The 12,943-nt window shown below is 37.8% G+C and overlaps 1 protein-coding gene across 5 annotated transcripts in view; it reads left to right on the forward strand.

Moving 5' to 3' along the window:
- PTPRZ1 (protein tyrosine phosphatase receptor type Z1) overlaps nucleotides 1-12,943 on the forward strand; it is a 165,267-nt gene that overhangs the window by 75,498 nt on the left and 76,826 nt on the right. The window lies entirely within an intron of this gene.

Consider the following 12,943-nt stretch of genomic DNA (forward strand, 5'->3'; position numbering starts at 1 on the left):
AACAATGCATGTGCAGAAGAGCAAATTCCTCTGGTTTAGTTAATGTGGTATCCATGTCTTTGCATACACCATTAACAAATAATAAACAACCACATTTCTAAAAGGTGTTCAAGACAGTCAAATTACGAAAACGCTTCAAATAAGTCACTCATTTTCACTGCCCCTAAACAAACTTTAAAAAATTATGCTAATAATACCAAAAGGTATTGCAAACAAAGTATTTTTTTTTTTCTTCATTGGTAGATAGCTGAGGTTGTAATCATCTCAACTCCAAGAAGTCAGTGTTACCTTTTGTTTAAGAAATCTATCCCGAATGTTGGGAGTTTCAAAGAAGCTGACCCTAGACCATATCTCTGTAAAGGTTGACATATTGGCTTAGCACAAAATATTTATTTTCAATGAATTCACTGTGATTCTGTTTGGTAGATCTCTAGAACAACAAATAGAGAAAATGTTCCAAATCTAAGATGTAATTCCATCATAACTCATTATGGTTTTCATAGAATCGTTTGGATTTTATAATCTTGTGAGTCAAAAATATATTTTATGAATTAGTCTTCTGATTTCATGTTCAAAGAGCACATGTCAGTGACCTTGATGGGTAACTGGAAAGTGAACGCTGGCCACAAACATGTTATGTTTCTAAATCCAACTTTGACTTTCTGATCTATTCTCTGGACTTGTAGGGGTCTGCTACTGGTTGTCTCTGTTACTTTTTTTTTTTTTTTGGCAACATTTGTAGATCTGAAAACACAAATATAAGTTTTTCTTCAGTGAGTCTAGGGTCCAGAAGGAGAAGACATATGGATAAACAAATCAGTGCAATGAGAATTAAAGGTAATTTAATAAAGACATGTTTACATGGTCAATTCCCTGGGGTGATATGATTGGTTTTGAAATGTAGAAAGCTGAGTACCTGTTCACTAAGACGGGGTTACTCCTGCTTTCTAGCCTAAGCCAGATTACTAGTTCCCTTGAAACTAGAGAAGAAAATGGGGTTTTGGTATTTAATTGCAACCCCGCCGTCTGGGATCTTACTTTGCTTCTTCGCCTATATCTGGCATCGGGGTTCTATGCCGTGCTCTGCCAAGTCTGACTCTCCTGGCTTCTGACTATAGCTTATCCATCATAGAATCTTAGGAATGGGAAAACCCACCCTGGTTCAATTATCCAATCATTGCTTGAGTCCTCTATACAACACTCTTAATAATAGGTTTTTCTGCTTAGGCTTAAATGTCTCTGATGTTAGAGTCTCTTTATCTCTCCCAGCATAGCTTATTCCAATTTTGGATTGTTTTCAATGTTAGAAAGTCATTTCCTCTTTCAAAATAAGTTCCTCTCCAAAAGTAATTTCTCTCCAAATTGTATCTACTTGGGGTCATGTGAAATGTTTAGTTATTTTTCCTCAGGATGTCCCTCTAAATATGTGAATACTGATACTGTAGTCTCCTGAGCCTTACCTTTTTCATGATAGGGTCACACTTGCTTCACATATATCAAGACTCTTTACCAACCAGAGGGTCTTCTTCCAAAGAGTCTCTGCTTTGTCTACATTCTTTGTAAAGCCGGGCATCTATAGCAGGGCGCAACATTCTTTAAGCAATGAAATATGGAAATATAGGTGAGTTTTCTAAGCTATAAAAGATAACTAAAGCTTTATCATGATAATAACAACAGTAATTTACATTTGTATGGTGCTTTCTTTGGGAAATAGCATAAGAATAATGTTGGAAGCATGGGTTCTGGAGTCAGACTTCCTGGGTGAAGATCATGTCCTCACCACTATCGGATGACTAATTTTATAGGTAGGACTCTTTACCTCTCTGTTCCTCACTATTACCACTTGAAAATATGGTTCATATTAGGATGAGCCTCACAGAATTAAGTACCATGAGGATTAAATGAGCTAGTACAGGGAAAACCATCAACACAGTGTTTAACACAAAATAACGGGTTGCGTACTCTCTCCATTTCATTACCACACTTCACTTTTTCTCAATCACACTACTCTTTTTTTTGTCTCAGTGCCTTTGCACTTACTGTGCCCTTGCTTGAAAAGCTGACCCGCCTCCTCTTCACTGGTTGTCTTCTCTTCCTTCATATCTCAGCTGAAATGTCCCCCTCTTGGAAAGGCCCTCCCACTTCTGCTAAACTACTGCCTATCACATCACTCTGTTTATTCTTTTGACAATACTTCTCACACTCTGCCATTATCTTGTTTAGTTATTTGTTTTTCTTTCCCTAATAGAATGGAAGCTTAATCGGAGCAATACCTTATCTAGTCTGTCAACTGTTATATTTACAGAGACTAGTAGTGAATAAATAAATTGATGAGTATCGCCTACAACTATTCTTGTTATTGTATTTATTAGCACGTATCATTTCTCTTAGTTCTCATGAGTGCTCTCTGAAGCAGGCAGATCAATGAATTCACATTTTTGGAATAACTAAAATGTATAGCAATATGTATTTCACAAATGTAAGGGGAAACAGGGCCACTAAAATTAATAAAATCCACTAAAACTCTCCAAACATTTCTAAGCAGCTGCAGAGAATTCAGTTCAGTGGAGCATGAAACTCCATTTCATGTGCCCCAGTTTGTCATATTAGGAAATTTCAATATGTGTATTAAAAGGAAACACTTATTTAGGACCCAGAATGGTAATGTTACCATGACAGATCTATTTAGTTTAGTCTGGATTTGGCCTTGCAAACAAAATTCTAATGGAGGCTAAGTAACAGAATCTTAAAGAGTTACAAAACAAATTTTCACTGCAACATCCTACTTTCATTTATTTCAGTGAGAATTCCTGGCAGACTTGAATAAAGGGATGCTCACATGAAATGATGTATTTCTGAGGGCCCTGTATTATTTTCTAACCCAAATTATTTCTATACAACAATCGTTCTTCATGACCATTTTTTTTTCTTTTTTTTACATTCCATATACATGTGTTAGCATACGGTATTTGTTTTTCTCTTTCTGACTTACTTCACTCTGTATGACAGTCTCTAGGTCCTTTTGTACTAGACTTTTATTATGTTTCACACTAGGCACTCTATAAATATTTGATGAAGGAATGAATAAATGAACAGGTAAAAGCTGTATTTAATGGAATTAAGTTTTGATGGGATCTGAAGATAATATAAAACTTAGTATTCTTAGCTGCAGCAATGGATTTCTGATACTCACAGCTTCCTTGTTAGTCCTTGCATGTGACCAGCAGAATGCATCTAGGTGATCTGATTTTAGAGTATTTTGTGATAAGTGTATCAAGAAAGGAGGAACTGATAGTTCTATTTAGAAATTAAACCAGAAACTTTGGTCTTATAGGCAGCGTGTTCTTTAACCGAAACAATAAACAACACTGTAGGAAAATTATCAGAAGTCCTATTACCAATAGAAAGATCTCAGTTATGTTTGTGTCTTAGTCTTCAACTCCGAATCCCTGGTCCTCCCAGCAAAGGTAGGAAACAGAGCCTCTGTTATGCCTCATATTGATAATAAGTATGTGGGCTATAAGCTTTGAGTGCAGATGTGATGGTGGTGTCGCTGTCACCACCACTGTCACTGTTCTCTGTTGCACTGCTACTTCCTTGCTGGAAGAGCTTGGCTCTTCAGTTATTGGAGCAGAGGAAAAGTTGATGACCACAGGGGAGTTTACAGTGACTCCTAGGCAACTTTCAGAGCTATTCTACAAGAAGAGTATTTTATTCCTTAAACAAAGGAGTAATTTCCAGGGGGTATTTTTGGTTCTGTGTTTGCTATCTCATTGGTAATAGACAGATTGCAGCAACAATGAAATCTTGCTCTGTATTTCTCTCATCTTCCCACTGATAGTTTGCCTGCCTTTTGTTGAGGTCAGTTAGTTAACAGCAAATGCTACACTGAAGTTCTGCGATTAATCAGTTGGCATGGCCTTCAATCTCAATCCTGAATATTAAACACAGTGGACTCATTTGGAGAGAAACAGGCAAATATAAAGGACATAACATTAATCACAGAGTTACCTAAAGCCTGAACCTTTTCTTTCTTTTAGAAGTGATGGCTTGTCAGAGGGTGATGAGAGAGCAGCAAGACCCCTTCATGGTTTCTGGGAATTGTTAAATTTCAGCAGTGATTTTTCTGATTTTGATTAAATATTTGATACCAAGCTACAGCAGTAGAAACACTGTAGCATTGGGCCTCACCACTATCACTCTTCTCATTTTATAACAAAATGAAGGATGACAGAGGACTCTGTGGTCATAACTGTTTAATAGCTTTTAAAAAAAAATTACCTTTGTCTCCCCCCACCAGATCTGAGACTGGGGACTGGGGAGATCTTCAATACTCTTTAGCCAGATCTCCAGTTCCCTGACCTTTTCTAATACTATCACACTCACCCTACTGATCTCCACTGTAGGACTGCAACTCCTTACCCTCTCTGCTTGTCCATCAGCACTACTGAACTTACAAAAACAAAAAACAAAAACAGAAGCACACACAGACACACTTTTGAGTGGTGCCTCTGCAAGTTCATGGTCGCCCACACCAGTGGAGTCCTCAGTGCTTTCCATCAGTCTTGAATGTCCACAGTTTCATTCTCTACTGGTTTCCTCAAGCTCCTTCTCTTACTTGAATCTCTCCCACAGCTAATGCATCTTGCTTCCAGTTTTCCTGAGAAAATAGGCAAAAGGGTTAAGAAAATTCATACTATCTGCCAGCCCATTTACATGTATTATCTCATTTAATTTGCACAGTCTAAGAGAGAGAGATTATTGCTTTTCTGACAGAGAAGGTAACTGAGGCACAGGTGAGTGGTGCCTGTAAATGGTGGTGCTGGGATTGAACCAAAGTCAACTCAACTCCCAACCTCTTTTCCTTCCATGGGATGTGATCGTGCTCTACACCTGAAGCTCTGTGGTATGAACCATCCGATTTCTTACTCCCCCATCTCTGAATGTTTACAAATCCATATTTCCTTGATTTTTTTGTTACGTTTCTTTTCCTCTCATAGGCTAATAATCCTCCATCCATGATCTATCTTCTCCCCTTGGGGGAACCTTGATCATGGACCTCTCATTATTCAAACTCCTTCTTATAATAACTTTTCCCCTCAATATATATATATACATGCTTAAATTTCTGTCTTAAAAAAAGCATTCCTCATGCTTGCATCAGTCTGTGTATGCTACCCTATCAATCTTCTTTCCTTCATAACAAGCTTTAAAAAAGCTCTTTTTTAATGCTACTCTGTCACCACTAATGTAGTCCTCTGCCTACTGTAGTCTGAATTCCAGGTCCACCATTCACTGAGATAGTTTTATTCTAGAAGTACAAGATTTGGAGTTAAAAAATAGCAAAATCCAATAGTTACTCTTCAGTCATGACACTGTAAGCTTTCTGACATGTATGGTATTTACTTTGGGATTATCTCTCATTGCTGGAACCATCCTTCTATGACTTTCAGGATACCATTTTCTTCTAAATTTGCAATTCTTTTTCAGGCCACTTATTCTTAATTTCTTTGGGTGCTCCCTCCTCCCCTTAGGCTCCCTAAATGTTAATACCCTTCAGTGTCTCCTCATTGACCTTCTTCTTCCTTATTGACCTTAATTGAAATATTTCATCCACGTTCATGGTTTTAAATTACCCCCTCATTAATGTTCCCCAGTCTCTATCTGTAGTCTGGACTTCTTAATGGCTCTTGGACCCATATTTTTGATTGCCTAATGAGCCTCCATGGAAATCTCAGTCTGTAGGTTCAAAGCCAGAGGCAAAGTCTTTCTTTCTATCCATTCTCTCCATCAACATAACGGGTACCATGATACACCCAGGTATACTCCAGTCAGGATCTTGGGAGTCATCCTTTGCCTATATCCCTTTCTCACTTTCAAATAAAAATCATTTGAACATTCCTAAATCCTTTGAAATGACATCCTAGTTTTAGTCTTGAATTCTATTGTGTTAGTTTGTACCCCCCAAATTCCCTGCCTTGATTCAATTCTTCTTTACTTCTCTATAGGATTCATTTCATTTTCTGATTAAAGCACTGGTTAATTGTGACTCATTAGAAGTACCAGTCTACTTGTTCTGCTCATTGATTTCATTTGTACCCACCGCCTATTATCAGGTTGGAATTACTTATCTTCAGAGTAATAGTTTTTTACTATGTCGGTGTCCTTAGATCTTCACCTTGTGTTTTTATTTTTGTTTTCCCCGTGGTCTGTAAAAACTTAAGTTGTTTATTGCATTATAGAGCAGTAATTTTTATTGCTATTGTTTTCTTAAGGTTTTTATGTATTTACCTCAGATTTTTCCAACTTGAAAAAGTCATAAACTTTTTTTTTTAAACAAGTTTTTTTTTAAATTTATTTATTTGGGGCTGCATTGGGTCTTCTCCGCTGCACGCAGGCCCTCTCCAGCTGCAGCGAGTTGGGGGCTACTCCCTGCTGCAGTGCGTGGGCCTCTCACCGCGGCGGCCCCCCTGGCTGTGGAGCACAGGCTCCAGGCGAGCCGGCTTCAGCAGTTGTGGCTCACGGGCTCTAGAGCTCAGGCTCAGCGGCCATGGCTCACGGGCTTAGTTGCTCCGTGGCATGTGGGATCTTCCTGGACCAGGGCTCGAACCACGTCCCCTGCACTGGCAGGCGGACTCCCAACTACTGCTCCACCAGGGAAGCCCCAAGTCATAAAATTTTAAACAGGAACTTTGAAGTAAGTTTCTGATCGCTCTCTCTATTTATACTGAACTTCAATTAATAATGTTCTTCAATATCATAGTGCTTAAGGAAGTTTTGTGCTAGCATTTTCCTGAATCAGTTGATAATTACCTTCCCTGACATTTGTAACCCTGTGTCAATTGGATATATCTGCCAGGCTTGCAAAGATTTTCTGCTGCCCTGATGTGAGTGTCCCATTAGGGCAGATAATAAGGGAAAATGCAGTCTTGACTAAACAGCTTCTCGTGCTGAAATTGTTTGCATTTGATCTACTTTCAGCACAGTTTTAATAGCAACCATTATCTATATTCACCAACTGCTTTGCTCTCTCTAGCTCCTAAAACCTCTGTTAAACCAAAACCATAAGCAGACACACTGATTTGTGTGTGTAAAAATACATCGTCATTCTTGTTCTCAACATAGAAAGTTACCTCAGACATCTTTCTTCCTTTGCTTTCAAATGGTGATACTTACTGGTGTGACATAAAATCACTCAATGACCGTTACTCAGTACTTCAGGGGTTTATTTTCTAATCTTTGAGGAAGCTCCCTTTCTCAAGCAGCTGATTGCCTTATCTGAAAAGTGCATACTTAAGTATATATATACAGTTTGCTGGAGTACTAAGTTATGTGCTATACTTTTATTGAAAGTAACACTGGTTTGTTTCATTTTTGTATTTGAATAAACTGAAATTTGAATCCAAGACATTTCACTGCTGATAGCTTTATGCTATTTCAGTGACTTATAAATTTTGGCTTTTGGTATATTTGTTAGCACACATAAAGCAAGTCCAGAGTCATTTATAAAGCTTTGATTTATGGTATATGGAATCTTGAGCGGAGTTTATTCAAAGCAATTACTTGCAGTTAATGCCACAATCATTACTACAGTCTACATTCCAGTATGACATTTATTTTTGCCTCTTAATAATAATAATATTTTTATATGTAAATGTGTAGAGACACAAACATTTTCTTATGTCAAAACCTGGACTAGACAAGAAATTCATTAAGATTAAAAGCAGTATGTATTTTTCTTAACGATATCTTGGTCTTTAAAGAATCAGTTCTAAGTCTACTGTTATTCAAAGTTTGTTAAATATCAGTAACTTATGATAACCTTGAAAAGAAACAAATATTGGGATTTTAAAATCATATTTAAATGAAATTTCAGTGGATGTCTGCTGAATACCTTACACTGTATTATAATTATTTTATCCATTTTTCTGATATTAGAAGGTAAGACTCAACAGGAATCATGCAAAAAACAGAGAGGATGATTTTTTCCTTGACTTTCATTTTCATCATTTTCTCACTTTTTTCTTCAAATATTAAAAATCTTCATTGGTATTTTTTTTTTACTCATTCCTTCTTTATTTTAAACTTTAGTTTTCCTCAGTTGATATCTTTATGTTAGAGACTGGTGGAGTAATAAATACTTCCCTACACAGAATGGTTTTTAGAATGTGTTCCTATTTAGAAGGTGTGTAGTACAAAGATACTGAAGTGTAGGTAACTGTAGATATTTTATTGAAGTGTTTATTCATTCAGGAAATGTTTATTTAATCCTTAAGTGCCAGGTTCTAACAAAGGTTCTGGAATTACGATACAAATAAGAAACAGACATATTGTAGTTCAAATAAATACAAGGTACCTTAGCCATTCAGGCTGCTATAACAAAATACCATAGACTGGTGGCTTATAAACAACGGGAGTTTATTTGTAACAGCTCTGAAGACTGGAAGTCCAAGATCAAGGCACCAGCAGATTTTGTATCTAGTGAGGGCTGCTTCCTAGACCATTATTTTTTCACTGTAACCTCACATTTCAGAAGGGGCGAGGGATCTCTCTGGCATCTCTTTCATAAAGGCGTTAATCCTTTGTGTTAGTCAGAGCCCTTATGACCTAATCACCTCCTAAAGGCCCCACCACCAAATGGCATCACATTGGAGATTAGGATTCTAACATACGAATTTTGGAGGGACATAAACATTCAGTCCATTGCACAGGGATTATGTACAAATCAGATGAAGACAAATAGAAGATGCCAAGGGAAATGTCCGCTAATTATGCAGCCTCCCTCTCTCTGCTCATCCTGCATTCCTGCCAGCTCAACCTCTCTCATAAGGCAGCAGTAAGCTCCTCAGCCTTCCAAAGCCTCAGTGCCTCCCACTGGCCTCCCCAGGTATGTCTGATCACAGTCTGCCTTTCCATCTCCCTCTGTAGAAGTCCTCGGCATTCACTCTCCGCACTTTTCTGCCCCCATGAGTTTGCTCAGGCTCATCGCTCAGCCAGACATGCTCTCAGTTCCCCTCTGCCTGTCAAGATTCTACCCATCCCTCAAGGCCTGCATTGTGTGCTTTGATATCCACGTTTGCCTTCTTTCATCCCATCTACTCCTTCAGGCATTTGTCTCCTTTTTCTTGAACACGCCCCCAACCTTCTGGGATGCAAGAATAAACAAGCAAACAAAGAAACTTGAGCCCATGCTCATCGCCTACAGAGCCTACGATCACTTTCCATTCTGCTTGGAATCAGGAGTGCACAGGATGTAAATACTGAATACATTCACTTGGTGTTCAAAGCCTATTTTCCAAGCATTTAATTTATTTCTACTATGTGCCAGACTTAGAGCTTGGCAATGAGACAAAGATGCGATAGCTAAGGTGACAAACAGCATACAGTCTGTGAAGTGCTCCAACACAGGTGAGCACAGCAAATTTATTGGAGTGGTACTAGTTCAGGTGAGTCAATAAACGGATGAAAGAATGGATGAATACGTGAATGAATAATTTATTTTAATTCTCTAGAGCTGACATTTAGTACTCTGCAGTCCTCCTGATGGGTAAATCACCCTGATAATCTTCTGCTGCAACTACAATGCATATCCTAATTTCTTCCTTCACAACATTTGTTAATAACACTCAAGTGATACAATATAGTTCTAGTGAATTCTGTACACCTGCTTCCTTGGGTATGTCATCCTGGTTTTTATTATGACATGGACTGAGGTCTCCAACTGCAAAATTAAAAACATTAATTTGGGAATTTTAAAGGTAATGTTTAAGCATAAGGTTAACCTAATGGTTCATTATTAAAAACAGCTAAAGTATATTTAATGCTTCTTTGATTTATGTTTCATCCTTGTGTGCAATCTTAACACTTTATTAATTTACTTTCCCTGGATCTCTACTTACGATGATTTGAGACATCCTCTTTTCAGAGTTCACTGCAAAAAGAACATCAAGGTCTTATTTTTTTGGACTTTTTCTGTTGTACAGCCTTTCACTAAAAAATTTCCTTTTGCCTGTTCTGGTTCTTCTATTTTGTCTGTTAATCACAGAAATTAAGGAGGCTCCCTGAACCTATACCGTACTTGACATCATGATCTAGTAGGTATTTTAAACTGAGTCTACACTCATACACTTTAGAGATCCAGTGACTCAGGATCATTGTGCTGTACAAGGTCAGACAACATACAATTTGGGCACGAGATCTTTCTTTATATCCTTCAGCAGAAGTTTAGTGGGGACTACTCAACAAAATTGTCATATAACAAACAGTCAGATGTGATCTGCAGTTGAGTTTAGAAATATTTCTTCAGTCGGTCAGTTTTCATTCTTTCTTTTTTCTTGTTTTCATCCTATGTTAGACCCCTGTGAACTCAGACTCATAAAATGAAAGACATCATCATTTTTTTGTCCGTTTCAGTCATTCAACAAATGTTTATTGAATACCTACTATGTGCCAGGCTTTTTTTCTAGACACTAGAGTGCGGGGGGTCATCTCGGAATCCTGCCTACCAGGTAGGTGGGGACCAAAATTGTGAAAGGGGCAAGAGAAGAAGCTGGAGACTAATTAGAAGGCGCTGGAGATGTCTAAGCCGTTGCTTCTCAAAATTTAACATGTGTGTGAATCTCCTGGGGATTGGGTTAAATTGTAGATTCCAATTTGGTAAGGCTACAGTGGAGGTCTGACACTCCTGACAATCTCCTAGGTGATGGTGTTGCTGCATGTGAAACAGCAACACTAACAGGCCAGCAATGACGGTGGCTTGGGCTAAGGGTGCTAACAGTTGAGATGAGAAATGATCTGATTAAAGACATATTTTGAAGGTAGACACAAAAGGGCTTGCTGAGGAGGAAACAGAGGCACCAGGATGACTTCTGTGTTTAGGGGATGGCAGTGATTATAGGAGGCACTTGTAGGGCAGAAATCCAGTGTTCAGTTGTGGATATGCTCAGTTAGAATCCAAGTAGAGATGAGCACTAAATGCTGTGGACAAAACAGGTTATAACTCATATTCAGTGCTCTAGAGACTTAAAACTTTGTGTTTCTATGCACCACAACTATGAGACTTCCTAAGTGTGCTCAGAATTTATTGTACTGTTTGAAAAAATGTAAGCAATAAAAAGTGGTTTATTGATTCGTACTGCAATTTCTTTCTCTGCTTCTCTTGCATTGACACTAGTAAAACAAGCAGTGTTTTCTTGTCCCCATGCCAGTGTTCTTTACAGTGAAATTAATGTATTATTACTCAAATTGTTAGAGCTGTTCCCAGAAGCCAAAATGTGCATCATTCTGCATATTTAAAGCATATTGTATTCAAGTGCTCTCTAAACAGCGAGCTAGATTTTAAAATAAAATAAGTTTTCAGCACCTATTATTGATTCTGGTGTATGCCTCACTAGGAGATGAATTACCAAAATTTCCCTGGCTATATAGGCAGTTTCACAGCGTGACTATTATTTCTTTCCTGGGTTAAATTATGCAAAATTAGCTTTATCACATTATGAGAGCTTGCATGTAAGTCGATCCTCACTGATTCCCTTATCACAAAAAGAAGATGGCATAGACTAGAGTTGTACGGAGTGTATGTTTTCTTATAATTTCTCTGAACATCAACCATGTGAAATCTTGGCCTTACCCATACTCATGTTCTGAAAGAAAAGCATTTGAAAGGATAGAAGCTGAAAACGGTGCGGCTACCTGCTCTTTCGTGGAATGGTGGCAGAAATGCTAGAGTTTAGCCAGAGAAGAGGTTGAGACTTGGACTCACAACATTGCATATATTTTAATAGATGAACATTAAATAAAACATTCCCATTGTTAGCACTGCTTGGGTGCTTAGCTAAGTTAATGTCCAGTGAAATAGGTTATGAGAGATGGTTTGTGGTTTCAGGTAGTGGTGAAATAAAGGCAACATAGGGCAATTTGGGTTTAGAGGACTATTCATTCTGTGGGACAGATGAAAATTCACTTCACTGTAAGCAAAAATCTTTAGAGAAAGCCCTGTTTTATTTTTTCTATTGTTAAACCATAAAATCTGTTAGGCTTTATAACCAGGAAAAAAAAGGGGGAGAGGGGAAGGAAGGAGATATTTCAAGGAGAGCCTGTGATTACATTTTTATAAATAAGCCCTGAGCAGATGGAAATTAAACCAAATCGTTCAACGCAGGGATAAGAGAAAGTCTAAAGGGGCCTCCCCCCACCCCATCCCCGTGTAGAGTACTAAGGAAGTCAGAACTTAACTCCTCTCATCTGGACATGCTTCAATCTGGAACCCTGAGCTAGTACTAACTATCTGATAGGACAAGTAGGTTTTCTGTTGATTTGGAAGAGCGTGATGGCTAAACAAGGCCATTGTTGAACCCTGCACTTGTTCTATAAGCATCTTCTCATAGTGTATCATATTAAAACCCAGAATCTAAATCTAGGCATACAGTTGTTTCTCAGTATTGGAGAAGAATTGATTCCAGGATTCCCTCAGATACCAAAATCTGTGATGCTCAAGTCCTTTATATAAAATGGTGTAGTATTTGCATATAACCTGCATACATCCTCCCGTATTCTTCAGATTATCTCTAGATTATTTATAATATCTAATACAATGTAAATGCTATGTAAATAGTTGTATATACAATGTAAATGCTATGTAAATAGTTGTATATACAATGTAAATGCTATGTAAATAGTTGTATATACAATGTAAATGCTATGTAAATAGTTGTATATACAATGTAAATGCTATGTAAATAGTTGTATATACAATGTAAATGCTATGTAAATAGTTGCCAGTGCTATGGAGCATTCTGGAATTATTTTTACCAAGTGTGTTTGCTCTGAGATTAGTTGAATCTGCAGAAGTGAAACCTGTGAATACAGAGGTCCAACTGTAATTATTTTAAGAATTGGTTTAAAGATGTCCCAATTTTCCCTACTATTGTGTCTACTTTTATGT

Source organism: Pseudorca crassidens, chromosome 8 (assembly GCF_039906515.1).
Source record: "Pseudorca crassidens isolate mPseCra1 chromosome 8, mPseCra1.hap1, whole genome shotgun sequence".
Taxonomy (NCBI): Eukaryota; Metazoa; Chordata; class Mammalia; order Artiodactyla; family Delphinidae; genus Pseudorca; species Pseudorca crassidens.